Source organism: Cheilinus undulatus, linkage group 16, assembly GCF_018320785.1.
Source record: "Cheilinus undulatus linkage group 16, ASM1832078v1, whole genome shotgun sequence".
Classification (NCBI taxonomy): Eukaryota; Metazoa; Chordata; class Actinopteri; order Labriformes; family Labridae; genus Cheilinus; species Cheilinus undulatus.
The window spans coordinates 21458771-21484504 of NC_054880.1; the positions used below are offsets into that span (position 1 = coordinate 21458771).

At 39.2% G+C, this 25734-nt stretch overlaps 1 protein-coding gene across 2 annotated transcripts in view; it reads left to right on the forward strand.

The window, feature by feature from the left end:
- dtnbp1b (dystrobrevin binding protein 1b) overlaps positions 1 to 25734 on the forward strand; it is a 134290-nt gene that overhangs the window by 12493 nt on the left and 96063 nt on the right. The window lies entirely within an intron of this gene.

The window sequence follows — 25734 nt, forward strand, 5'->3', positions numbered from 1 at the left end:
ACCTTGCCGTCATTGCCCACACTTATGATGCAAGTTAAGACTTTTTCTGTTCATGAGCTTTCACAAATCTGGTGTCATAAGACAAATCTAGACTAGGAATTCATGTAACTTAGACATCCAAACTATTAGTATTAACTGTATCAGTAGTCAGCACTAGAACCACTAGTTTAGTTCAGGCCCACAATTCTGGAAAAATGCTTCATAACACAGTCTCCTGCCACTAGCAGCCTCTCTACCTCCAGATGGGGATAAAGTTGTACAAAGGCTGTGTCAGGTAATACTCGCATTTAAGCAAAGCAATGATCAATGAAATTACATTCTGTGCGAGAAAGTGGATTGTCACCTTCAAGGAAGAGATCAAAGGCCGGAGATGTTAGCCCTCCTAATGTCGGCATGACTCTGCAGAACAGTGTCACACTGAATACCTGTTGGTCATGTCTTGAATAAATAAAATTTTTTATTTAACTGGATATGAAATTATTCAGATGGGAGCAGGTCAAGAACTCAATAAAAGACTTGGAAATTTCTCATTATTAATGGAAAACATTAATTAAATCGTATTAATGCATGCCTGCTTAAGACTTCCGTATGTGGCAGCTCTGTTTTACAGAAACTTAATTCTAAAGCCATCTCAAGATAAGGTTAATAATATCCTTATCCCTTTGAGCAATAAAAAGACGCTTTTCTTTATGTATCAATACATAGAGATAGTCTACTTTGCTCAGGCTGACCTTTTGAAAATTTCTGAAGCATTTAAGATTCTGTCTGGTTAGACAAAATACAAAACATAAAAAAGTATATCTATAGAGACAATGCTTTATACATGATGATGTTGCTGTTTTTATCAAAAGACCAAAAAATTAAAAGCCAATATGAGAACACATCCAAATTAATCACATCTAGTTTGATTCTACTGTTTTTTAAAAGTACAAATATTGTGGGAAATAATCCTATTAAATATATGTAATATTCCTTGTTTCATTGTTCATAACAGAACTTAACTGCATCAGAAGGAGCACACTAAATCAATTTTTCCTATTCCACCCCCATTTTCAGCAGAAGTAGCTCATCCTGTTGCAGCGTTTTTGTGTGTGGGCTATAAATGTGACTTTGAGAGTACAGACACAAACTTTTCCTTTCGCATTTACAAAATCAGCACTAACACTTTCTTGCTGATACAGTCTATCAGGAGACATGTTCCCCCACACAGGTGTGCAGCTGAAAATGTTTAATGCACATTCACTATCTGTAAAATACCCCTGTGCTTCCTGGATAAATGGGCTGTCACTACACCAGGCTGCATACTGTCAGCCTAGCAGAGTAGTGTGCAGAGCCGAGAAATGCAGGAAGAGGGCAAATCTATCCATATTTACTGTCATTCCCAATGTTTTTTTTTTGTCAATTTGAAATCCACAAATGTAATAGGTGTAATAGGTGAAATAGGCAATAGGTGAACTTTGCTTAAACTTTTAGAAAAAGCAGCAATCCGGTTGTTACAGATGGTAAGAGTTAGCTCTGTGATCTACAAAGACAGATTCAGACATGCAAGCAAAAGTAAGGCGCACTTTATGCTGACTTCAAAAAATGCATGCGACAGCTTTCATGGAACTTATAAGAAAGTGAAATCTCTAACAGATAGCAGGGTGGTTTATCTCTGAACGCAGCCACGGTCCAAGCCTGAAGGCTCTGGGGAAAATCTATCACTTGTATATGTGTGTCTGTGGGTGTGTGTGCAAATTCTGTGTCACAAAGTCATTGTCAGAAGTTTTTCTTCCTGCTATCTCTCCCCCTCTGACGTGCTCTTCGTCTCTCGCTTCAATCAGACTAATCATTTTTCTGTTTAATTGCTTCTCCACCCCACAGAGCTGTCATGTCTCAGACAGACAAGCTGTGAGGAGGAACGTGGGTTTTATATTCTGTGTTTTTTGCAAAAGACCTGTTCCAATGGGCATAGTCATATCCTGATGGTTTCACTGTATTTGACAAGAAATGATTAAAAACATTCACATGTGTAAAAAAACTGCATGAAAAATAGTTTGATATGCTTATATAATGCAAACTTTATTCCATGTCAAAAAAACACTAAAGTTTGAGTTTTTTTAAATAATGTTACATAAAGTCAGATTTCTCCACTGCCATTCTTTGTTATGTGACTGTTACGCTCATATGTGTATAGACCATGTGCAGCTACCCTGGATAGGTAAAGGGCTATCAGTTACTTATATAACACAATCTTGAGCCCAGGCATAGTCCGTGATAAATTAGACTGCCTCCACTCTGAGTATGTTAATGAGTCTGCATGCATGAGCATGTTTTCCTCCTGACTGTACATGAGACCTGTAGACCTCATTACCTCATTGCTTGAGCAATTGAAAGGTTGGTAATCCAGCAAGCAATGAGCAGCATTACATGCCAGAAATATACAACCTGTGCCCTATATTCAGCCAGTTAACTTGTACACAGAACATGTTTTTGTTGTTTCACATAATTCTTTCATTTTCAAACAACTTGGATGCTGCAGTATTCTCAATGTAAGCTGTGTTTTGCATCATATTTATCTCATTAAATCTATAAACACAAATCTACATTTAAGGTGATTTTTTTAAAAGAAGTTTATTCAACAATTCAAATTTATAAAAGTGGGCTATCTGAAATTGATTATAATCATCACAATTTTCAAAAGGTGGAGTGAGCTTCCAAAGTAGTTTTATTCCCATCACACTACATTGGCACAGTAGTATAGGAAGGTTTCAAATAGGGACCTGCCCACTCACCAAATGTGGATAAAAATCTAGTTAGGCCAATAAAATAAGTTAGATCGTGCAAAAAGAGCAGGTGCTTTCAGCAATACTCATATTACTTTTCTGTTATTATTACTGTCTGTTAACACTGACAGTGTTTTACTTGAGCAAATCTTTGGGTCACGGCATGTGGCTAAATGTTCATTTATGTTGCAATGGGGGAATGAAGTTGCCTTAAAATTGTATTTGAAATATTGAAAATTTAATAGTTTCTTTCTACCTTTGTTTTTGGGGCAATATAAGATACATTAGGGCCTTTATGTAAGAAAAAAGTGTCAGTATTACATGGGTGTCTGCAAATACTTAAAAAATAAGTATTGGCAGTGGGCAAAAAGTTCCAATGATGAAAAAAAGTGTTGCTGAAGCACTCTTGTAAAAAGTAGAAACTTTTTAATTTCACTTTTTCACTCAAAACCATTAAGTTGACAGTGTTAGTTCTGTGTTTGAGCAGGTAACAGGTCAGCTTACTGCCTAAGGATCCTGCCATATCACATTAGCTGATGTCAGGATCAAACCTGAGACCTTTCAGTTCCAGGTCCTAAAGCAAAGCAGATTCATTACTCACTCTCCACCAGCAGCTGCATCAGAAGATGGGCACTGCATAAGCACAGCTTTCACTTTGGGTAAGGTGCAAAGACACATGGAAAAATCTATGATGGGAACCACAGCCCCTGCAGCCAAACAAGACATTACTGTCATATCTCACCCTTTTTATCTGCCACCCCTCTCACATGCCCTAAGTGCTTTTCAACTCTGCTGTCAGCCCTCTTTGTTATCTACGCCTGCCCTCATAGATCTTTGGAGCAGAGAATCAATTTAGGATAAGAGTTCTCAAACGCTGGCTGATGGGCATTAAAAAGCTGGTCAGAAGAGTGAGGTTCAAAGCTGACAAGTTTCACATTAAAGCTTATTCAGGCCTTTGTACGTCACCTTGCCTTGGGACACAGATATAGAGAGCAGGAGAGAGGGATGAAATTCTATGAGTGGATGAACATCAGGGAGAAATGGAGCAGGAATCAGAAATGTTAGATAGAGGCAGTACAAATACACTATATTGCCAAAAGTATATGCTCACCTGCCTTGACTTGAGTATGAACTTAAGTGACAGCCCAGGGGGTTTAATATGACGTCGGTCCACCCTTTGCAACTATAACAGCTTCAATTCTTCTGGGAAGGCTTTCTACAAGGTTTAGGAGTGTGTTTATGGGAATTTTTGCCCATTATTCCAGAAGTGCATTTGCAAGGTCACACACTAATGTTGGCAGGCCTGGCTCTCAGTCTCCACTCTAATTCATCCCAAAGGTGTTTTATCAGGTTGAGGTCAGGACTCTGTGCAGGACAGTCAAGTTCATCCACACCAAACTCTCTCATCCATGTCTTTATGGACCTTGCTTTGTGCACTGGTGCACAGTCATGTTGGAACAGTTTCCGTGCTCCCACAAAGTTGGGAGCATGGAATTGTCCAAGATCTCTTGGCATGCTGAAGCACTTAGAGTTCCTTTCACTGGAACTAAAGGGCCAAGTCCAGCTCATGAAAAACAACCCCACACCATAATCCCCCATCCACCAAACTTTCTTGGCACAATGCAGTCAGACAAGTACCGTTCTCCTGGCAACCACCAATTCAAGACTCATCCATCAGATGGCCAGATGGAGAAGCTCGATTCATCACTCCAGAGAACTCATCTCCACTACTCTAGAGTCCAGTGGCGGCGTGCTTTACACCACTGCATCCAACGTTTTACATTGCACTTAGTGATATATGGCTTGGATGCAGCTGCTCAACCATGGAAACCCATTCAATGAAGCTCTCTACGCACTGTTCTTGAGCTAATCTGAAGGCCACATGAAATTTGGAGATCTGTAGCGATTGACTCTACAGAAAGCTGGTGACCTCTGTGCACTATGCACCTCAGCATCCGCTGACCCCGCTCTGTCATTTTACGTGGCTTACCTGGCTGAGTTGCTGTCGTTCCCAATCGCTTCCACTTTGTTACCATGCCACTGACAGTCGACTGGAATATTTAGGAGTGAGGAGATTTCACAACTGGACTTGTTGCACAGGTGGCATCCTATCACAGTACCACGCTGGAATTCACTGAGCTCCTGAGAGCGACCCATTCTTTCACAAATGTTTGTAAAACAGTCTGCATGCCTAGGTGCTTGGTTTTATACACCTGTGGCCATGGAAGTGATTGGAGCGCCTGATTTCAAATATTTGGATTGGTGAGTGAATACTTTTTGCAAGTGTATGTTGTTTTTTAATATATGACATAACTTTTATTTAAAAAAAATTCAAAACATACTGGGTAAGAGTGAATATTAACCTTGCAAAGCAGATGGATACGCCCGTTTCCTTGTTTTTCACTGGCGAATCCATCTTGCAAAGCTCCCGTCTGAACCATTTGGGCCCGGTTAGAAAATGACAGGACCAGTTAGTGACAAGGGGCAGTACTATCGGGTGCGACAGTTGTGACATAAGTAAGCAGCAACAAGAGGCTGAGCAATTATGGCAGAAGAGATTAGTGTGGATGCTGCTAAAGTGCCAGTTTTATCAGAACTTGACAACATTTCTTTGTTAAAAGAAGAACAAAGAACAGCATTGAGCTGTTTTCTTTTCATAAATGAAAAAGTCGTGTACTGACATGTCTACAGTTGCCATGGTTCGTGTTATTCCTCGGTAGCTGCGCACACGTGACATTTTTTGTTACTCTGATTGGGCGGTAAAGATGGGATGGACAGAACGTTCATCCAATCACATTTCGAGTTTTCATCAAATCCTTTGCCCTCCCAAACGCTTAGTATTGAAGGTTTTCCACATGGATGTCTGAAACAAATCCATCTGGTGTGTCAGGTTAACCAAATATGGGATACGTTTAATAAAATCTCATACACTTCTGCTAAGTTTTAGGTTTTAACTGACAAAATGAATATCTGTATTCCCAAAGTGAGCACTGTTATCTTTTCCTCCTCCTGCAGAAGGATTTTTAATGAAAAATAGATTAAACAACATGTGAGTCAGCAATTATTACATTCTACATAAATGAGTCTATACTGCATGTATCAGTATAGGGTGGCAGGGGGCGTGGTCAGCCTGACGGACCTGTCAGGTCCGTCAGGCTGACCACGCCTCGGAAGAACAGCATATAAGGACACGTCACAGCGGTCAGCTGACGCTTCTGAGGAAGACTGCAGATGACAGTCGAATCATTTCAAGGTAAAAACATCTCCTACAATAAATTGTCTGAGAAAAGAAACCCAAGTAGATTATGACAAAGATTTTGTCTATTAAATATGTTGATATAACCTGAGAAGTGAGAACTGTAAAGATGCTACAGCTAATAGTAATCTCCCCTCCACCTCCTTCAGGAAGTCAACCATCACCGAACCATTTCAAACTACAAACTATGGACAAAAGGATACAAACTAGGCATGTTGAAACAATGCCGAAACAAGTAACAAAAGAAATGGAACAGGAAAAGCCCAACAACAACAATGGAGAGGAAGAACATTCATGAAGTGAGGAGTCAGAAGTTACCAACGCATCTGTACAAGAGAGGGAAAGTGAGACTGAGCAACCAGTTACACAGCAGAAACATGCTAGATCTGGGTTGCCTCAAGATCCTGATGAATGTCCAGGAGATCTAGAGAAAGGAGGCCAGCAACGTCCAATACATCAGGCCATAAGTCAGGAGTGCAGAGGTAAACCTATCACCAGACATGATACTGTGGGGAATGCAGCCATACCTATTTTTTAAGCATTTTTCCTCCCATCACATATGCCACAGCAGTTTAACATGCCAACAGTCCATAACATGCCTATGTACATGTGTTAGAGACAACGTGTTAGTGTGTTATGAGTCTTGAAGAGTAGTGTTGAAAGAAAACTACTAGGTAAAGTGTCAGGAACCATTTATTTTTTGTTGGAGAGTGTGACACTCACAAATTTGTTGTCAAAATTGTAGAGTTTGTTACTCTATGTGTAAAGGGCGAATTTTAATTCATTTTTGTTATTAATGTTGTGTGACTTAGATGTAGTTACAACTTTGCGCCACCAGAGGGAGTATTCCTAAAAATGAGCGCTAGTTGTGGTACAATTGCACAGTGCTTCTCCCCCTCATAGGGAGAATTGCCTGTTTGCTAATGCCTCATGTCCTTGTTTTTCCTGTCCTTTAACAGATTTGTATTGTGTAAAACTATCCCCAAAACACGTGTTTTGTCCACGGTAAAACTTAGAAGTTAATGATCAATTGTAGAGCTGTTTTGCTAGCTCACAAGTGTGAACAAGGTTACCAAAATAGCGGTTTTGTGCCAGGACTTTCCTTAGTTTTGCTTAACATCATTGCTTTGCTGTAGTGTAAAGATATCAGAACAGTTTGAATATAAAATGTTGGTATTATTGAAGTATTTAGTACGGAAGAGGATTAGGTAGGGTGACCAAACATCCTGTTTTCCCAGGACATGTCCTGTTTCCATGTCCTGTCCTGGCCATCCTGGTTGTTTTTTATAAAGTGATGAAATTGTACTGGTTTTCATTGTTTTTCATTGGGCCACTAAATTGACTGGCACTAGGGCACTCAGCACCTGCGGTGCTACATGTGACATAATCCCTGAGAAGCTGTCGTGTGGGTGACTCTCTTTACACTTACAATGCTTCACATTTTGATGCGACTCTGTGGTGGCTAGTGTTGCCAGATTGGGTGTTTTTCCCCCTACATATTAAGGCCCATTTACGGTGTGTTTTAGCCGGGTTTTCGCCTGGAAGGCTCTATGGAAATCTGGCACTCTCTTGAACAAAGTTAAACTGTGAGAGAGCTGCTTTCACAAACACCAGAATTAGTGCGCTCACAATAACATTCATCAGGCAGAAATACAGTACGTTCAGTTCACGTTCGCCCAAAATATGAACTAGTTCATGAACGATCGTTCACTGAACTCGTTGAGGCACAACACTGAAAGATACAGATATTTTTTGTAAGTTAGTTTTTGTAAGTGTGTGAGAGCTGTTTTTTTGTTAAAGTCGGATTGCTAATATAGCAGAGGTATGTTTTAGTTATTTTTATTTTTTATTTTTTTTCTAATACAGAAGAGACATTATCATTATTTCATTCGTTATTTTTAAAACTTGTCATAATAAAACATGTTGAGCAGGGACCTCGTTAGTCCTTTTTTAGGGGGCTGAAGCCACCCTCAAATGTTCATCAGTCCCCTAACAATGATTAGTTAAAACAGTGACAGAATTAATTAAGGAATGCACCTCACCATTATTTTACTTTCTACCTAGTGGATAGAGCAGAGATACTCAACCCATGGATCTCCAGTCGCCTGTGGCTGTTAAGTGCAAAGTCTAAATGAAAATTTTTATTTTCTTTTAATCTGTGTATTATTATCGTCGGGTGTGCACAGGGGAGGAATGTGCACAAGAGAGAGCAGAGGAAGTCCGCTGGTGGTGCGTCTCTTCAGTAAGCTCATTCATTCAGTAGTGCTGCCTCATCTTCAAAGTGAAGCTTCTTCTGCCCTCATTTTAACAAGTTTTTTCCTGCCCATGGTCTCCCACACGTATTTTATGATGATTGCGATATGTGTCGTGAGTCATCAGCGACCCTCACACACACTGATCACATGTTGAGATAACGTAATATCAAGAGAAACTTGTCCAAACGTGGGTGTTCTATTTGATCTTTAATGTACTGCTGATAGTAAAAACTGTCAAAAGAGCAGAAACAGGAAACCCAAGCTACAGAATGAGGCAGGGTGGAATGATGTGTCTAAGAGAGCTGCAGGTGTGAGGCAGGGCCGGTTTTACTCATTTGGAGGCCTAGGGTAAAGACCATTATGAGGCCTCTCCCCCTTTAGGAGTATCAATAATGAGTGGAAGAAAATTAGAAAACATCTCTTTTATGTTACCAAAGCCACAGAACTACAGTAAATGTCCCAGTGTGAGAGATAACCAACCTTAATTCATCAGCTTTTTGAAAAGCATCTCAGAGTTCAAACTAATTTTTTAACACGTCATTAGACCAGGTGGAACTTGCATAAATAAAAAGGAATACATGTTCATTATTAGTAACATATCCTTTCCTCTAACACTAAAGACATATTTATGTGGCTTATTGCATCCTATTTAACTACACAATAATCCAACAATTTCCCGTTTCATTTTATTTCAACTATGGATCAGATGATCTATGGATCTTCTTACATCCCTGGTTTTGGAATGTGGCTCTCACTAAAGTATTTTAAGACAATATGGCTCTTTGGTAGAATAAGATTGAGTTCCCCTGTTATAGACTGTCTTCAGACAGTCAAATATCAGTGGCAGGCAGAAATAAACTAGTTTGATTTGGAAAGCATGGACAGCATAAAAGAAGAAAGAGAGGAGTTATAAGCTATATAGTTTAAGATATTATATGCCATATTTATATTTTACTAAATGCATTAATGGGTATGCTTTCCAACATCTTTTCCATGAACTCACTCCAGCATATAGACCTTTAAATACCAACTCATAAACTCACTCAGGCTGTTATTTGAAAAAAGGAAGACCTGCTCAAGGCTCAGCAAAAGACAGTCTTCTAAGGAAAAGAGAGTGAGCCAAATCATATGTCCTGATAAATGCTCTACAACTAATAATAATTAATTAATTAATTGATTAAGTATTTGAAGGTGTGGAGAAAAGAATCTGGTGCACGCTATATGCCAAGCATTACCTGCAACCCTTGGGGCTTATCCCCCCCCTTCAATCCTAGTGACGGCCCTGATGTTGAGTAACCTCTGAGAAGCCTATCTGAATTTGTGTCTTTAGTTATACGTAGATAGTATTTGGTAATATAACAATTTTCAATCCATACAGAGGAGGCATACTTTAAATATATTGACATTATAAGGCATCTTTGAGTAAACCTTAAGTACCATTTGAGTATCTCATTGCCAGGCCAAGTATCCTGGTTTTTGGTAATCGAAATATGGTCACCCTAGATTAGGGCCACTGAAAAAACAATTTTGGGATGATTTTTCTTTTCTTTTCTTTTTTTCACTTGTAAGAAAAAAGTCAGAATTAAGAGATTAAAGTCAGAATTCTGACACCTTAAAAATGTCAGAATTTTGAGATTAAAGTCAGAATTGCAACTTTTGAAACTAATGAATAGTAAAATTGCTTACCTTCAAGAGACATCTGTCTGATACTGACCATAAGAAACTGACTTAAACTTCAGCATCACACATTTTTTATTCCTCATATATCTGGAAGAAGACGGGGAGTAGCAATACTCACACATAAATCAGTCCATTTTGATTGAGGACAAAGATATTGATAAATGGAACAGTAAAGGAGATTGGGTAGATTACTGTTTGGTACAGTGACCTACAGTTTATAACAACTACATTTGATTTTGTAAACTTATGGTATATTACTGGGCTGGAGATTTTAATAGCATATAGGATCCATTCTTGGATTAAAGTACTAATTTAACAACAATGAGTAGACCTTTTTAAAATAGTTGTGTAGAACTTTGCTGTATGGATGTTTGGAAAAATCTATAGCCAAGGGATCGAGATGAGACTTTTTTTTAAAAAAAAACAATTACGACAAAAATGATGAGGTTGAAGAAAATGATAAAGACGAAAAAATGATGACGACAAAGAAAATGACAATAACGAAAATCACAACAACAATGACAACAATGAAGAAAATGGGGGTGACGAAAATAATAATGACAACCATGAAAAACAATGACAAAAAAATCATAACGAAAAATGATGATGACGACAAGAAAATGATGGTGACAAAATTATGATGATTGGGAAAATGATGGAGAAGATGAAGATGGTAACAATAAAATGAAAACAATGTAGGCAATGTTGAGGATGTCAAAAATGATGACAATGCGGACAAAAAGGATATACACAACAAAGAAAACAAGGGCGTTAAAGAAAATTGTGAAGACAAGCATAATAAAGGCCCATGATAAAGTTTAAGTAAAGTCTATTTCGATGTGCGGCGGATTATTTCTCTTTTTTTACTTTTGACCTGCTACCGACCTTCACCTGACAACCTGGGCTGTTCACAGGAATCTTGGTTTATAGCAGTAATTTGAAAATCAGCAATTTTTTTTGTTGCTATATCTAATTTTGCATTTTCTTCAATCATCAAAATCACTGAGTTTTCCCACATTTCCAAATTGTTGAGTTGTATGAAACGGCTGTTTGATGCTTCACTACATTCTGTAAAAAACATGTTTTTTTTTAAGGGATTTAAATTTATGAAAAGCACAACCCCTGCAGCCAGCAGCACAGTGAGCACAAAGGCAGGAAACATTCTTGACAAGTCATTCCTTCACAAAGATAACACCAAAACCAACACATGATTGTACGTTCAGACTATAAATAGCTTCACCAACTCACCAGGGGTCAAATTGTTTCCAGTTTGATATTTAGAGCAATATCACCATGGCAATATTAAAACAGTAGAACCAATAGTAGTCTCATGCTACTTCTTAGATAGAAGTTGGTTTCCAAAATAATTTTCAACACTGTGCCTTTTCTAAAGCCATTCTCTGTATATAAGTATGGACAATGTGTCTCTTTCTTCATCCGTTATATAACATTAAGCCAAAATACCCTTGTGACTGGTGTTGACATATGGGCTTGTGACATAATTTGGAGCCAAGAAGAGACCTAAGGGGTATTGCACATAAGTAGGATAAAGACATTCAGGATAAATGAGCAGGCGCAGCTTGACCAAGCCTTGTCAGCGCTTTCTTGGATTAATTGGTTGCACGTTTGCTAAGCCAGGATGAAAAGACGCAGCTTAGTCAAGCCAGGTGTGGATCTTTGGGATAATTGCGTGTTCACGGCATTCTTAAGAAGACTGCGAGATCGATCACAGAATCACAGATGGAAATACGGAACACGGACACGCATCATTCTTCACACCTGCTGAACAAGAGCTGCTTCTTCAGCAATATGAAGAAACGAACGACATAAAAAACGAAAAAAAAGGCAACACCAGCGCTGTTGAAAAGGAGAGGGAAAAAACATGCCAGACAATAGCGGACCGGCTTAATGCGTAAGTAGCCAAAACATGAACAATTAATAAACTGTACTCCACAGGAACTGTCATAATTACAGTTAAAGGATATGGAGCTGATGACGTTTTAAGTCCACTAATCAATAGTTGAGTTTTTTTCTATATGTTGCCCATAGAAGTGCATGTTACTCAGGTTGTGTAGAGTATAATTAAGTTAAAAGAAATTATCTACTCTGTGTCAGTGTTATCTGTTGAATTAATTTTTCCCATGTTGTGTTCTGTTTCATCCATCATCCTTCATAAAGACCAAACTTGTCTGGCCAGAAAAGGACCTGGCAACAGTTGTAAACCAAATATAAAAATATCGTGCAGTCTGGTAAGTTACTTTAGTGTATCCTAAAGAGCAATTATCAAATGAAGTGATAGATTTTTTGTCTGCTGACAATGAATTTCTGTACGATTTTAGCGGTCAAGATAAAAGCACGTAGAACTAGCACGGGGGGTGTCCCACCCCACCAGGACCTGACCCCAGCAGAGGAGCTGACTATTGATTTAAATAATGGGAGGCCAGTGATGGAGGGGATCCAGGGAGGGACCGTGATGGACTCAGTCCTTACAGCTGAAAGTTGCAGCTTCTTACAAGGTACATACTGCAGTTCTACTGCAGATTAAACACATTTGACAATATTATACTGTCTGACTTTGAATTTGCTTGCAGTGTCTGGGGACACAATTGTGCTTTTGGAGCCACCAAAAGACGATCCAGTCAGTACTGTAGGTTTAATTAATATTACAGACTTGGTATGTCTTTTCAAATGTGAACACAAGTTCTCTTGATTCATGTATGTTTAAGGCAGGGGGAAGGCACATCTGCAGCTGTGGAGTGTACCTCTGCAGATGAGGAGATGCTGTCACTGGACTCCAGAAGGCTTGACGTATCATGTCAAATTTGTGGAGATATACTCTTATTTAGTCCAAAATGACTAGAAAGTCAGTGATGTGGTGCTAATAAAAATGTGTTACAGGACCTAGAGACTGCACCGCCCCCAGAGCAAGCTGCCAGCATTGTGAGTAAACTGTATGCTGAAGTAAATCTATGTGATGCACAAATCCTGTTGTGCTAATTGACAGATCTTCTACAGAATTCACAAACCATCAAAAACCTGTATGCCAAACACCTGCAGAAACAGGCAGAGCTGGCAGAACTCCAAATCCAGAGAGAAGTGAAATCTGATTGCGCTAGACATTGAAATCAACAGTAAAGTCATCACTTTATTTGCCTATTTATAGGAGACAGTTAAAACGATCTTCTGTCAGTTACATTGTAGTCCAAATGTTTAAGTGGTGATATATTTCTTTTTCCTTTTTTTCTCCTCTTTCTCATTCTGTAGGTTTTTTTTTAACATCTGTATTGTATTGTACCTATTTGAATAAGGTCATTGCTCAAATTTTGTCTTTTTGTATGTGCTTTTGTTTTTATATAATTTGTGCAAATAAATGATACTAAAAGTCAACAAGCAAATGAAATGAGTATAGTTATAATATTTGGATGCAGGATGATTAAATAATGTAATGTGTAGAAAAACCATGGAAATGCTGTAAACCACACTAATTTCTCACAGTACTGACAGCAGAGCCACCACAGGATTAATCTTATCCTGGTTGTTAGCCTGGTCTGGAGCAGGCTAGCTGCAGAGAATAAATCACCTTGGTTACTTGTCCGGGATAAACTTGACCTTGTGCAACCGACTTGAGGCTAAGTTCATCCAGGATAACCAATATTTACAGACTTAATCCCTTATCCTGGTTTTGTGCAATACCCTTCTGGTTTGTGAAATTGCAGAACTGACAACACTGCTGTTACGCAATCCTAAACCAACATTTACCAAATGGTTAAACCATCAAGGATCCTGTAGGTTACAACAGTCTTAACAGAACAGATTGTTGTTTCAGTGCGAAGCCAACACTCCTGTTGGAAGTCCAATGACTGTGTTATTTTTTATTACATTATCCCCCATCTTTCCTCATCTACTATGTTAATCCAGCTTAGAACGCTAGGAGCTGCATTTGTCAACTAAGCTGTCAACCATAATGCTATATCCACTTTTTTTTATCCAATAACTACTTACAAATAAACAAAAGAGTAAAATAATACTTGTACACCAGCATAATACCTAGACTTATCAAGAAACCAGAACTCTTAATTTTGACACCAAATACTGGAAAAAACCCTAACAGTACCTATACCTTTTCAGGGTATTTCAGGGGGGTTGTGATGGCCTGTCTGCTCTGAGGTTGTTGACATTAGGTTCACTCAAACTACCTAAAAGTATGATAAACCCCATATGAATGGTTTATACCAAGGTCTTTTGCTAATAACACTTGTGGTTTAGGCTATTGTGATTGGCTTCAAACAATGAAAACAATAAAAAAAATTTGTGTGTATTTTTGACAGCAATATGTCACTTTTTTCCATGTGGGTCTTGGGGTGGCGCAGCTTTTCTTGGATATATATGGGGCTAAGTGGAAAAAAGGTTGGGAAATACTGATCTAGGGTATGCACAGTGATGGGTGATCAACACTTTCTTGCAATGGCACAAAAAAAATGGTATTTTACTTTTCATCTAATTGAAAATCACGGGGAAGACTGCTGACTTGCAATAGACCTTTTGTGTCTTACCCTCCTTTATGCAGGGTGTCAATAATCGTATTCTTGACATCTGTCATGTCAGCAGTCTTCTCCATGATTGTGTAGCTACTGATCCAGTCTGAGAGACCATTTAAAGGCTCAGGAAACCTTATGAGGTGTTTTGAGTTAATTAGCTGATTAGACTGTGACACCATGTGTCTACAATATTTAACTTTTTCCACAATATTCTAATTTTCTGAGATACTGAATTTTGGATTTTCATGAGCTGTATGTCATAATCTTCAAAATAAAAAGAAATAAAAAATGAAATATACCTGTCAGAGTGTGATGAATCTATATAGTATATGAGTTTCAATTTTTGAATTGAATTAGTGAAATAAATCAACTTTTTGATGATATTGTGTTGTACTGAGTTGCACCAACTGCCTCTCTGTGTCTCTCTCCATTTGCACCCATTTTTTTCAGCCACCACATTATGTCAACAACTATGAAGTCATGTCATCTATTTTAATTGGTCTGAAGCTTGGCCAATCAGCAGAGGAAGCTCTAAATATTTTGGCATTACTCCCAGGATGGTGTTGTTCTGGCTATTTTAATATAAAGTCTTTCTATTATAAACTCCAATGTCTTCAACAGTGTTTTTTAAGTTGTTTTTGGAATAGATAAACTTATTTTTTTACGATTAAATTTTGGGCCTTTTCTTGCCTTTATTTGATAGAGGAAGGACAGTGGATAGACTCAGAAACAGAGAAGAGAGTGGGGAAAGACATGCAGTAAAGGGCCACAGGCCGGATTCGAATCCAGGCCGCCTGCGTAAATGGGTAGCGCCTTAAACCACTCAACCATCTGCATGCAACAAAATAAACTTTTTTTTGCAAGTTCTGGAATGCTTTGACAGAAAAACCTTTGAAAGCAAACTTTTACTAAAGGTAATATTTTTTTCCTGGTTGCTCAGATTATTGTATCCACACTAAACATGTAAAACCAAGTATGATTAATTATTCAAAATGTAAATGCTTTCTCTTACCCACATTCATTCGTAGCTTTATGTACATAAGTTATTCAGAGTCTTTCATGCTGCCTGGAGAAATTTAACATCTGACTTGTGGCGCAGTAGTATTAAATTCATGCATGTGATGTAAATCTAGGAAAGAAAATTAAGATTGTGTTTGGTGAGGTGGTTTATTCCCCAAAGGTTCCAACAATAGCTCGTTGATGAATTTATAGCCACACCAAGACTTATATTAGCCATGAGGCTGCTTGTGTGTTAAAATGGGAAAATATTATCCGCCATTGACATCATCCTTTTTTTTTTTTTTTTTTTTTTTTTTAAGTACCATAGTCCTGAATATTTCCTACCACATTTTTATGAGTATAAAAGGCATCTGTCAGGTCTCTGAGTTCCCCCAGTATTAGTATGAGAAAGTTTACTTTAAAAATGCAAGTAATTGCAGCGAGTCTGTACATCTGCTCCACATTCCCTGGGATGAACTCTGAATGTAAGTGCTTTCTGACAGATATGGAGTAAGCTTCACTTTGCATCTGAGTTCACTGAGTCAGGAGGAGATTTCTAGGTCAGTGAAACAGACAAGTAGTAGCATTCATATCGGATGTACTGTAGATTTTCAGCCTGCCATCGGAGCTGCAGAAAGAGCGTGGTGCTTTATTTAGAATCTGCCAGCTCATTGGAGCAATATTTGTCGTTGCTTCATGTTTCATCTCTTATTCATCACTAAACTTACATGCCTGTGGTAAATATTTAATCATATAAATGAGGAGTTGACAAGGAATCTATTTTTAGCTATGAGGAAATAGTTAAGTGAGGGACACACTGTTTTTAAAATCAACTCATGCTTCAGTAATTGTTTTATGTAGCAAGAGAAGTATTATTATGGGATTCAAAACATTCTGTTTAGAAATTTTCTCCCAGCTGCATTAACCCACATAAGCCTGCAAGTGTAAGTACATTTTATGCAGATGGTTAGTAGTGCTACATTACTTGCACAGCAATTGGTTTCAGGAAGCAGAAGCATGTAAATGACTTGTTTTCATTTTCCAGGGCCAAACCACTGGACCCATCAGCCTGTCATTATTGCATGTCAGCCGGAAAACTAACCATAACTGATTCAGGCAAAGGCCCGATTATTCAGAATAATAGACCTGTATAATGTTCCGACAAGTGGGAGAGAGAAAGGGAGAGAGAGGAGCAGAGCAGAGCAGTAGTATGATTGAATCATTTGTACTAAGCTGCACTGCCCTCATCAGGGATTCAGAGCAAGAACCTGCTCACCAGACAGACAGAGAAGGTAACTGAAGACTGCTGGAGCTGGTTGGGCAGTACAGAGAAAATGTACACTGCTTTCCACATTGTTAAGCAAATGACATTTTTCTGTTATTTTCCAAAATGTTAATGCAACTGACAGAGTATTTTTCAAGTCATCAGCCATTAGAGCATAATTCAGATGTTTTTGAACAAACTTCATAATGATAACCGTTATTTTTTTTTTAAATAAAAACCTCAAAATGCACTGTTCCACATTATTAAGCACAACAGCTTTGTAAAACATTTTATAGGTTGTAAAGAACTGAAAATGGTCATTTGTTGAATTTACAGCATTAGGAGGTCATATTCACTGAAATCAAAAGCTATTTCAATCAAAAACATCTTAACAGGCCAAGTTACATGTTAACATTGGAGCCCTTCTTTGATATCACCTTCACAATTCTTGCATCCATTGAACTTGTGAGTTTCTGCTTGAATTTAATTTGCAGGATGTCAGAATATCCTCCCAGAGCTGCTGTTTTGATGGGAACTGCCTCCCACCCTCATAGAGCTTTAGCTTGAAGATGCTCCAAAGATTCTCAATAGGATTGAGGTACGGGAAGGATGGGGGCCCCACCATGAGTTTCTCTCCTTATATACCCATAGCACTCAATGACACAGAGGTATTCTTTGCAGATGGTGCATTGTCATGCATGAAGAAAATTTTGCTACAGAAGGAACTGCTCTTCTTTTTTTACCATGGAAGAAAGTGGTCAGTCAGAAACTCTATATGCTTTGCTGAGGTCATTTTCCCGTCTTCAGGGACCCTAAAGAGGCCTACCAGTTCTCTCCCCATGAATCCGACTCAAAACATGACTCTGCCACCTCCTTGCTGATGTCACAGCCTTGTTTGGACATGGTGGCCATCCACCAACCATCCACTACTCCTCCATCTGGACCATCCAGGGTTGCACAGCATTCATCAGTCAACAAGACTGTTTGAAAATGAGTCTTCATGTATTTCTGGGCCCACTGCAACCGTTTCTGCTTGTGAACATTGGATCGGGCGGCTGCATAGTAGATTTATGCACGACTGTAAGCCTGTGGAGGATCCTACACCTTGAGGTTGGTGGGACTCCAGAGGCACCAGCAGCTTCAAATACCTGTTTGCTACTTTGTAACGACATTTTAGCATCTGCTCTCTTAGTCTGATGAATTTGTCTCTCAGAAACCTTCCTCATTATGCCTTTAACTGCAGGAACCCATCTGTGCTCTGAATCAGCCACAAATTTCTTCACAGTACGATGATCACGATTAGTTTTTCATGAAATATCAATGTTTTCATTCCTTGTCGAAGGCATTACCCTATTTGACACTTTTCGGCAGCAGTGAGATCCTTTTTCTTTCCTATATTGCTTGAAACCTGTGGCCTGCTTAATAATGTGGAACATGTGGAAAAGTGCATTTTGAGGTTTTTATTTTTAAAAAAATAACAGTTATCGATATGAAGCTTGTTCAAAAACATTTGAATTATATTCTAACAGCTGATGACTTGAAAAATACTCTGACTGTCATTTGCATTAATATTAAGGAAAATAAAATGTAATTTGCTAAATAATGTGGAAAGCGGTGTATTTAAAATTTGTTGTTTGGGGTAACCACTTAAGGAGAAATGGCGTGAAATTATATTAAAGCTCTATTTTTTTGTAGCACACCTTACATTTTAATCTCAAATGAGATAGGAGTGTTCCTGTGAGGGAAATGTGCCAGAAAATGTGGCAGAGTCACCCTCTGCTGGTACAGCTGCATCATCAAAGATGGTTTCAGTTCTACTTATTAAACTGAGAGAATCATATGGCTGCATCTTTCTTTCTTTTAAACTAGAGTAATTTGCAAAGGGGGGGGACTCAAGGGTCAATACAATATGATAGGAACAAATTTCTGCTCATATTCTTAAGTGTTTTGAGGTATAGTTGACTTTAAAAGGTTTAAATTCTGTAACTAAAAACAAGAGTGGATGCTTAATGCATTTTCCACAGGACATAAGCAAGGCACATACAGATTTTGGCAGGAATACGTTTCTCAGGATAACATCTGGGACACATGAACAGTGAGCTGAACAATTTCAATTCATTTGTAGCTCAAGAATGAAAACTTTTGTTCTTTTGGAAGTAACATTTCCATCCCTTTTTGGACTACCTTCATTTTTACGTTGCTTTTATTCTGAAATTGCTTCTTTGACAGTTACATGTACCTACTGAAATTACTTACAAAGTTTCTTTTCTCTCACTTTGGGTCCCTACTAAACTGTCTTAAAGAGGAAAACAACAGCATGGTGTTGGCTGATTGTAGACCTTATGTTAATAATTGAAAACATCCATTTATGGGCGTTATTCATTTTTGTTCAATCCTCTGTTTCGGTGCCTTTCTGTCTATTCTCTCTTCTGTCCCCCTATCTTTTCTGCCATCCTCTGTATGGAGTTGTTAGTTTCAAATGTAAAATTCACTTCATGAGTACAGACTAGTTAAGATTAAGCTGTGTAAAGTGAACTTTGACCTATATTTGTAAGTGTGAGCTTGCACATCAGTGTGTCTTGTTACATCCAGGATAGAATAATAAGCAGTGTAGTTCCAAATCCAACTAGGGGAAGGAAATAGAACCCAAGACAGGCAGTAGAGGAGGCAGAAGCAGCTCTTAGGCATGCTGAGATTGTTGGCAATGTCCAGATATACCCGGGAGGCCTGGGGCTTGGCTCAGGTAGACCGGCGTGGAACAAAACAGGTCCTAAAGATAGAAAGAGACTGGTAGTGGAACAGGTACGTAGACAGGAGGAAGAAGTAAGGCATACTAAGGCTGTGGCTCAGGCTAGGCAGGGACAGTGGTTGAACTGGGAGAGTGTAGAGAAGAGGAAGCTGAGTTAGAGAGACCTATGGAGTATGGAAGATAGGCGGATCAAATACCTGCTAGGGTCTAACTATGACGTCCTACCATCACCCCAGAACCTAAAGTGCTGGGTTGATGGGGACCCATCATGTTTTTGTGCTCCGAGACAGCAACCTTGCGGCACATTTTGACAGGATGTAAGATCAGTCCGTCACAAGGTAGATATGCATGGAGGCATGACAGGGTTTTGAAAAGTCTAGCAGCAGGAATTGAAAACAGAAGGCGACAGTTGAATGCAGGGCGTAATCAGGGAATGAGGACAGTTCAGTTTGTCTGAGAAGGAGAGAAGGTTAAAGGAGGCAGGTTTTTAGGAGTTAGGCAAAGTTAGGCCAGTTAAAGGATGCTAAGGACTGGGTAATGCAGGTAGATTTAGGAGAGAAACTTGTTGTGCCACAGGAGATAGTTTGCACCAATCTGAGGCCTGGCATAGTGCTATGGTCTGCCAGTCAGCGTGTAGTTTATTTTATAGAGCTGGGGTAGAGCGCAGCGCCACGCCAGGCCGGGGTGTGTGTTAGCCCATGACAGGGTACCACATCCTTAGCTCTGCCTCCCCCACCCTATAGCTAGGCTTGCTCTCTCTCTCCATCTCTTGTTCTCTATTCTAATCTGTCTCATTTTCTCTTTTTCTCTCTTAGTTATGTGTAATGTTTATACTATAATTGTTGCACTGTAATCATGAGTGGTGTTAAGGAAGGTACTATTGGCATTGTTATTACCTGGAGCTTGCATGTACGGAGCCTGGGTCTGTTGAAGGTGGCATACTGTTGAGGCTGTGTGGGCCATGTGGTAAGATAGGTAAGAAGATGTGTCCGTGTTGGCATGGTGGGTGGTGAAAGCTGGCATGGAGGGGGGTGGCTCTGAGACGCTGGAGATCACTGTTCAGCCCTCTGGAAGTGTCGTGGGACTAACTGGATGAAAACACTAATGAAGGAGGGTTCCCACTTGACAACCCTGGTGAAGTGCGGGTTTCTTACTACCCAGTGGTCTGCACGATTGACGTGGGGAGGCAAATAGTAATGGATTAGGGATTTTGTTCACTGAGTGCTGATCCTCTTTATAGGGCACAAGTATCTTGTGTTTTATTCAGAATCCTGCCACATTACATAGATTCACTTTTTTGTGTTTCTGCTCTTTTGACAAAGTATGTTGAAGATGTTGAAGTATCATTAACTGTCTTTTGTAATATTTCACTTGATAGGATATTCCATTATGACATCAGGGGACATTTGTGAGTCTTATTCATTATAAAGTGCAACAGCCTGCACACAGAGTTAGCATAGCCCCTGTAAACTCAGAGAATAGGCGTTCCCCAGTTATGATTTATTCTTCATGTCATTGCATGTTGGATCAGTAGCACTGGTGCTAGCGTCCCGGCTAACACTTACCTCATTCTGGAGCTGAAAAGTATGTCAAACTATGACTGGGTTCTGATGAAATTATTTGTTTGTGCTACTTTTTAACCCATTTCACCACTTTCCACTGTTTTTTGCCAATGTTTTGCCACTTCCAATCCATTTGTCCAGCTTTTCACCCTTTTTGCCAATATTAGCCAGTGTTTGCCTACTTTTAGCAACTTTCTTTGCCCTTTTTAACATATTATTGTTGCTTTTAACCCATGCTTGCAGCTCTTATCTTTATTTTTGCTGCTTCTTGCTCATTCATGCCACTTTTTTTGCCACTTCCAACCTATTTGTGCATCTTTTTGCCCTTGTTACCACATTTTGCCATGGTAAATCAAATCTTTGCCCATTTTTAAGCATTTTTCCCCCCTGTTAACATATTTTGTTGCTTTTTTGCCCCATTTTGTTACTGTTCACCCATTTTTGCAACTTCTGACCAATGTGTTTTGCTTTGCACCCCTTTTGCCACCTTTTGCCATTTTAAATCAATCTTAGCCCCTTGTTGCTCATATTTAGCAACTTTTTTTGCTGCTTTTCACCCATTTTTGCCAGTTTCCCTCAATTCTGCCACTTTCCCCCCATTTTTTCGCTTTTCACAATTATTTAAATATTTTCTTTGAAAGTTGTCTTAGTTTTTTCTACTTTATTTTCTGCCATCCTGGCACTTGTGTACATAATGGCTTAACTCTGAGTTCTGACATTAGTTTCCTTATCATTTAGCACAGTGTGCCCATCCACATTGTTAACATTAGCAAAAAAACATAATTCTGTTTTAAGAAAGGGGTTTACATATTTAGCAAGCCTTTATATTATAGTGCAGCATAAATGAATATTTTTTTTGTTGTTGCTTTAGTAAGAGTATTTATCACTGAGGTTAAAACCAAAATATGGTTATCACATATTAACTTTACAATGGACCATGGTTGCTGACCTCCATGGCCCCCAGTTTGGTTGGGCCCCAGGAAGCTCTCCCCTTTGTCCCCATTATGGCTTAGCCTTGCCTATCAAAACAATCATCCTAAACAAAGAGTTCAGGACAGTGACATTGCAGCAACCAGCTGCAGGAAAATATTAAAAGGCATTCAAATCAACAAGAGACGTTGCAACTCAACAGTGCATCAACTGGACAGATTAATCAGTGGACTCTATTGCACATTCACACAGAGGCCATAATATACAGAATTTTTTTTATTTTTAAAAAGGTAGGCAACTACTTTGGTTGTTGAAAATAAGGTGACCTGACCATTTATCTTTGTGTAGGAAACAATGCAATACAGAACACAGTCCATGATAAGAACAGTGACCCTGAGACAAATGATATTACGAGAAAATCACTGAAAAATGCATCATGGCGTATGACTTGCCAGTCCCTCCATGTTTTGTGAAAATAGTTTTCTACAGAACAATTAAGTGTTCCAAGGTAGACAGAAGAAAGCCATCGATGTTCAGATGAAACATTAATCACTACATCAGAACACCACTAGATGGAGACATTGGTTAATTTAAATCCAGAAATTCACCTCCACATCTTACCACAGCATCCAGTGTGAGCTCAAGCCATTATCCAGATGTGAAAATTGGATAAATTGCCCAATCTTCTTATTCAGTGTATGTTTTCTGTTTAATCCAGTTTCTTTCATTCTGTTACATCAGTGTATGAGTGATGACAGTAAGGGAGCAAAAGCAGTATAAAAGAAGAAACGGCAAACAAGGTGAGCACAGAAAAAGCATCAAGGAGCAGATTTTTGGAGTGAAGGTGAAATAAATCTCATGCTCAACGAAACTAGGGAAATGAGTATCCATCTCACTGAGAGGAGGAAATACAGAAATGGTGAAATACTTTACAAAGTGTCTACGAAAATTGCAGATGTGGAGTTTAGAAGAATCGCTGCAGCTTGAAATCACTTACACTAACTACAAAGTTAGGAAACAAAACAACATGGCTGTACATTACTGTTACTGAGAGCTAGCACTGCTAATGTCAGGACCAAAACACCCCCTGCTGCATCATTGTGCCTAAAGGTGCAGAGGCAAGGCAACTATTGACAGAATTGTGTAAATTAATTTTTAAGTTTAATTCTGATAATGCATTATTAATCTGCATGAAAAATGTCAGTCCTGAACAAAATGTATTTCAATTAGACACGTTGCCATAGGTGTATAAAATCAAGCACTTAGCCATGCAGTCCCCATTTGCAAACAAACACTGGATTGTAGAGCAGTGGACATGTGTTCTGTGGAGTGACAAATCATGCTTCTTTGCTTGGTAGGCAGATGGGTCAGTCTGGGTTTGGTGAAAGCTGGGGTAGTATTACCTGCCTGACTGCTTTGGGAAAAACATGAAGTTTGGTGGTGGAGGGATAATGGTATGTTGCTGTTTTTCAGGGTTTGGGCTAGGCCCTTTATCTCCAGAGAAGGTCAATCTCAATGCTTCAGCATACCAAGACATCTTGGCCGAAACTTTGACTGCACCCTCTTAAAGGATTTTTGAGATCAGACAGAAAAGAGCTCTACATTTTTTCTAGGTTAGAAACTGGAAGTTGAAGCTTCATGTGGAAAGTGAACTAATGAAGAGAATAGATTTTAACGTGAAGAATTTCAAATGACATGAAAAGAAGAGAATAAAATCACGAAGTATGACTTTGAGCTGATCTAGATATTTTATCTCTGCAATTAAATTCCAGATAGTAAACTTTCAACAATGATTCATGTGTGTTGGATTTAATTGAGTGTGTAAAAAGGATTTTAAAACAATACAATGGGAATATTCCCATTCTTAGAAGGATTTTGACCCACTGGTCAGTGCTTAAAACAAAAAGACTTTGTGTTGTAAAATATCCCCAAACTCCTCCTCCTTTGTGTCTTCAGAGCTTGTGCACCTGTTTGCATGTATACATGCATGTGTGGTGCATTGTGCAATACCCTGTGGATGCTGTAGTTTTAATTCAGACAGGAGCAGAGTGGTCTCAGAGGAGTTCTCAGTGAGCGACCCCCACTGGCTGAAGAAAAAGATGGAGTCTGCACAAAGAACCTGAGGGACAGCCCCCCCCCACTCCACTTTCCCCCTCTGTTTTCCTTGTGCTTCGTCATATTTTTCACACGCTGCAGAAATTTCTTGAATAACACATTCTCTCCTCACGGAGAATGCATGTCTCATGTGCGTACAGACTGCACACACAAACACACACTAGGCCTAATCTCTCCTTCTATGCTCTGACTTTATCCCGTCTGACTGAGTGAATCTTTATACAGCCTCTCTGCACTCAGTCTTTTGGGATGCTAATAGGAGAGTCTGCTTCCCTGTGAGCTTTAAGCAGAATGAAAGGGGAATATGCTGCCTGTGGATCCCATGCTTCAAAAAGCTGAAGACATAAATACATGGACTTGATTCCACTCTTGCATCTTGTATTTTTTTCCTGTTTTCCTGTATTTTAGGTTTTCTGTCACATGCCAACTGCCACTACCATTTATCTTCTTGAAATGGTTTGGGAATTCCTTTTATACAGCAAAGATACCTTTTTTACAGTGTAAATTCCCAGGCTCCAGCTGCTGCTTATACTAAGGATTCATTCGTACTTGCTTGTGTTTTCCTAATTATTTTTTTATTGAATAAAAGAAAATATCAAGCACACAGAGCTATACATCACACGTCTCACAGACACTACAGAGAGAAGCAGAAATAAACTTTCATAACCATGCAAAAATAGATGCTGGGAAGAAACACTCTGAAAATGAAGATTGTTGGTGCTACTAGCACACAACACAGCAGCTGTGGACACAGGCTTTAATACTGTATGTTGGAGTCCGACATTCTAGGCTACTTATACAAGCCAGAATTCAAAGCAGAGGACTTAACCAGAACTCAACCACATTTCTGTGTGAAATAAGAGTAAAACAACACTTGCAGCTTTTCATAATGGAATAGATGTTTTCACTCTGCTTCAGCATGAGTTTGTGATGGTGGCTAGTGGCTGCTAGTGGAGTGATTAGCCTTGACGTAGCCAAAGTGGCGGTTTTGTCCAAACTGGACAACATTGCATTATTAAAACAGGAGAAAAGAGTTGCACTGAAAGCTTTTCATGACGGAAAAGTTGTTTTCGCTCTTCTTTGCTCCAGCATGGGTTTGTGATCATGACAAGTGGAGTCTGCTGGTATATTCAATGGCTGCTGCTGTGGTAGCTATTAGCTCAAATGTAGCTGTAGGAAAGTGGCAGTTTATTCAGAACTGAACCACAAACTGAGTCACGCTGATAGCTTGTGTTGGCAGAGAAGACGCTATTGCATGTCTCTCATTTACTGTACAACCCGTCAGTAAATACTTAGCACTAAAAGGTCAAATATTTTGCAAAATACACTTTTACAGGCTTTTCTAACAAAAATATGCACCAAGAATCAGAACCCCCTCCCCCGCCCCCCTTCTCCACCTTTCAGAAAATGTGTGCTGAAACAAGGGATTCTCAGATTTCCCCCTCATGATGTCATGTGGGGAGTAAACCCCTCCCACAGGTAAGGTTGGCCCTCCCTACTTGGGAGAAAGTTCTGCCCTCCTCTCCTGATCTGGAGTGCCACATCCACTTCCTGAGAGGGGCGTGGTCAGGGAGTCAAACAGGTCAGTAACAAATAAAGCCACAGACACAGAAACAACTCG